The following is a 4,944-nucleotide window of genomic DNA, read 5'->3' on the forward strand; positions in this document are numbered from 1 at the left end:
CCTCTCTTTAAGTCAAATATATTTGTTACCTCTCTGTAAATCGTGTCTGCAAAGCACCAATAAATGAAATTTTCGCAGTTGTTTTTCACATTGTTTAGTATAGTCATTAAAACCAATCTGTTTTTCGGCTTTTGTTATCGCTCTCTCGATATCATCACTTGACAAACCGACATGACTATGCACCCTTAACAGAGAACCATTTTTTACATTTATAGAAATGTCCGATTTTAAAATGACCTTTATCTGCAATGTGTGCGAATATTCAATTACCTTTATACTACGTTTGTTTGGGACTGTTATGTTTTCCATTGCCAGTACATGATGACGGTGTCGAGTCCATTCCCTAATAATAAGATGATCACCGCGTTTTATAGAATCCGTCGAATTCAGTGTTTCTATGCTTGACTGTCCATAACCGTCAACGGTTGTTTCTAATTGGGAAAGATTCATAGTGAAAAGTCGCTGTTAAATGACATAATGTTGAAATTCGGCTAATACATTGCCTGAAATCGAGTTATGTGCGCCAGAAATAGTCACTCTATAAAAATAGATGGAAGTCATTAACGGGCACGTTGCACCAACGTTCCGACCTAAATAAATGTAGCTTGCAGAAAAACGTATGATATTACGACTAATCAACTTTGAATATCACAAACAATTAATAATATATACAGCATCGCACAAACTTAACGTTATCTAGATATATGCTTAAAGGTAGTGTTGCATTTAGCTGTGCTGTTTGAATATTTGTCAGTTTATATGGCACATGACAAACAGCAAAGTTACATTTTTTATATTATGTCTATACATATACTGTTATTTTCAGGTTTTTGTACCTCATGTGTCAACATCAGATGCCTATCAAAGGGATGTTCGTTACTATCAGTCAAAGCTCGTAGGCCTTTATATTATTGTTTGTATTATTTGTTTGTTTTGAATCAGCATGTTTCCAAAAAGGGGTTTACAATTATTATACAAACGAACTGTGATTTTTATTGAAATGCACTGCGTAATTCACCGGAATTGAATTAGACTAGTATAGTGTCCATGACAGCATACCCGAAGAGCCTTATATCGAGTTAGTTATCCCGTTTAGTTGCTAGTAATAAACAAAACATGTTTCTCTTGGTCCATATCCCTTTCAATAAGATCCAGGCTGCTGTCAAACAATGTTTTTTACTGACTGTTTTATTCATTTATTTTTATAGTCACTACTCATATCACATCTATTTGACTTGCACTCTTAATGTTGTAGACATTTGGACTGTTTTCTCTATATTGCGAAGCTATGATTCGCATTCTCAATCTTTTTAAACACTGTCTTGTTATTTGAGGCTCTAATCTCATTTATTGAATCCGCCCCGTGTCCTTAACATCCTCTCACATTTAACGTATAGAATGCAGTTGACACTCCCTCAGTTCCTCCTTACACGGGAACTTCTTAGATGAAAGTATACGCATCAATATTTTAAGTCGGAGACTAGGAAACTACATCATATAATAATGTGTCAAATCTCCACTCGAGCACTATTGCACATATAAACAACAAATATTACCAAAGTCAATATGTAATTTAAAGAAACACCACAATAACATAAAAACAAGCAACAGGAAAGTTAACAATATCATTAGTAACATCTCCTGTAAGATACGCAATACAATGTATGTTGTCACCTGCCAAAATATCAACAATACATTTCGGAAAATGAAAAGAAATTTTAAAAGTTGTATCTATGCTGTTATGTAGGTCATTCCCCCACACTCATCATGACCTGAGTTCAATTAGTCTTGAACATTCTCGAGGTCACTGCCCTTAATGACCTCACAACCTTGAATTCAATTAGTCATGTTCAGAATATTCTGGAAATTTAGTTAGCTGTGTAAGAGAGATAATTTTAGAACGGTAATTAGCATGTCAATAAAAGTTCTAGATTGTTCTTATATACTTATGTAAGCACACAAGTATAAATACTGGGACAGCAGGCTCGCAGTCAGACTTTTGGGATCGTGTCTCTTGTGTGTTACTAAACTCCAGCAGTAGTCATTCTCAAGACTTTCCAAGACTTTCACTGCCAACGCTGGATTTATACTGTGGACTTTGTGCAGCTTCAAGCCTGCAAGCCACAGGACTGCTCATTCATCCGACAGACTGTTACAACTCTGAGACTGGAGCTTTGCCGTCCCAGCTGAGATAAGTAGTCTGTACACTTTTAAAGCTTGTACTCTATCCCTGACTTAGCAATTAGTTTTATTTTTGTAATAAATTTTGTTTAAACGTTAACTGCTGAGTTCACCCTTTTGTTCGTTTTCTCTGCACGTAACAATGCGTACACTATTCGAAGTAATAAATGCCCGCTCCAGTATCTGAACAGTTTACCAAAGCTGGTCACAAATATATTAGTTACTTTTGTTTTCCGTTATCAAAGACATTCCGCGTCACTGACAAACCTTTTTAAGAATAACATTGTCAATTAGGCAAGGTTCTCCTCATGAGGAGCAGTATCATTTTTATACAAATTTGAATGTCACGGGTGTCTTCATTTTTGCCCTCTCAGTGTTTATCTTATTATTAAAACAAAGACAGTAATTATCCCCTACTTTTTAAATTCACAGTAATAATCGCTTACTCTGTTTTAAGTTTATATGCCTGTATGCTGCTTTTTGTTTTAGCATATATCTTGTTTTGATGCTCATAGAGACTTTGCGTATACAAATGTGACTTTAGCAACATTTGTCTATTTAAGCAGTGGGCAGAGGTCCATGCATCAGTTGCAGCCCAGAATGCGCTACAATCTGCAATTGGCACCATTCCAACTCAAATATAAACCATGGCTGACGTCGACCTAACCATTTGTGTGACAAGCTCCTGAGGTAAGAAACCACTTGAAATCGTAAATTTTTTGTCACATTGGAAGTGCAGTGGATACAAACAAGGTACTCAACCGTGGAACAGATGACCAAGATGCGGTGATAAAGAACACTACTGCCAAACCAAAAGTGAACATTGTGACATTGGCCCAGTGGGGCATTGCGAACACACGTATTATGTTGACTCTTTAGTGAGTAAAGATGGCTACTGGCCAATCGTTGGTTTGTTTTGGGTAGTGATCTATCTGATTTAAATAAATTCTCTGCTGCCCTGTTATTTCCCAAGGCTGCACCATCCCTCCCTCATATGGTTTACCATAAGATTTATTAAAGGCGCCGAACCTAACAAAGTTCCGATGGCATAGGTATCTGCCTAAATTATAATCACCGCCCACGCTGCAGTTTTGATACTTCGTGCAAATATGCTCATCCATGCATTGTCTCGGCCTGTACTCGAACTCACCCCCAGCTCCATTACCACTCGAAACCAACAAACAGCCTCCAACACCTCGAACTTCAACATCCCCCCCTCGATAGATTATCAGGATACTTGGAAGACTGGACGAGTTGATGACTCTGACCACGATTTCCTGATTTCCGGCATTACAAACGGTTTTTTTTTTGCATTACTGATTCTGAGACTTGTTTGAAAAGAGCTCACATGGAGAATTACCCGTTTGCTACTAACCATGAGACCCGCAAAAAGGTTAAGCAACACATTTGACCGAGATAAGCCATGGGCAGTATGTTGCATGAAATCTGTGCCAACTATTGTTAGTGCATTAGGTGCTTTACTTATGAATGACTGATTCACGATTGCAGTCAACCAACCAGTAAAGTACTCAATAAATATGCAACTCTAGTCAAATTTAAGTATCAGACTCGGTGCCATACAGAACGTTACACTGATTGTTTTCTTGCCAAGGCTGATCTGAAAATTGCATACCACTCCAGATGATTATGAAACTACAGGCTGAAATGAAATTCTTCGACCTTTATGCACGACACCAGGCTTTCCTTTGGTGCTTGACAATATGATACTCCATTCACTCCAATACAATAAGTCACTACAATTTAGCTGTATCCCTTTGTATAGCCTAGCTTTTATTTGTGATTCGTGAACAACTACCCTCTTTATCTGTCAATAAGAAAGATTTACCTCCTGACATAGGTGATCCCGTTCTATGATTCCCAGAATCCTCTTGATTATGATTCCAGGATTAGCTGACATTGTTTATACTTCAGCCGTAAGATATTGATCTTTTCCTGTCAAGCCAGCAAGATCTGTGAAGTCATAAAAACATAATCACTGGTAGACTTGCAGGTCATGCACTTGTAAAATTTTTCGAAAGCCTTTCGTGTTTGCAGTTCAGTATTTTTGTGCATGTTTCCGATTTACCTAAAGAGATAATAATTACATCCGTATGTAGTACCAAACAATCTGTGGGGTACTAGAAAAAAAGGCAGCGTATGTACATACCAGTACACAACACTACATTTCAAAATGAAACCAACCATACAAAAATTAATACTCAATTTGTAGCACTACATTTTTTAGAAGCTCACGATGACATCAGTTTTTTTTCTGCGAAATGTATGTACCAAGGTGATCATGTAACATTCATTTGAGTAGTTTTATTAATCACGTTGTAACGGTTGATTGCTTCTACATCTACAACCTTGGTGTTTTACATGCTGAATAGCTAAAGCCACTCCAGTATTTCTTACCTTAGCATGTACGTATGTACGTATATATGTATGTATGTGTGTATATCTATATATATATCTATATCTATCTATCTATCTATCTACATATATATATATATATATATATATATATATATATATATATATATATATATATATATATATATATATATATATATATATATATATATATTATATATATATATATATATATATATATACAGTGTTTTCCTCAGAGGCCAGGTGCCGGGTAAACAACCCGGCTGTTTTGCATTTTTTTCCCGGCTACTTTTAACGTCATTAGATTATTTCATAGACCTGTAATTTTGGGATTGCACTGCCAGCTGTAAGACGGCACACGTACGATCA

Source organism: Ptychodera flava, chromosome 1 (genome assembly GCF_041260155.1).
Source record: "Ptychodera flava strain L36383 chromosome 1, AS_Pfla_20210202, whole genome shotgun sequence".
NCBI lineage: Eukaryota > Metazoa > Hemichordata > Enteropneusta > Ptychoderidae > Ptychodera > Ptychodera flava.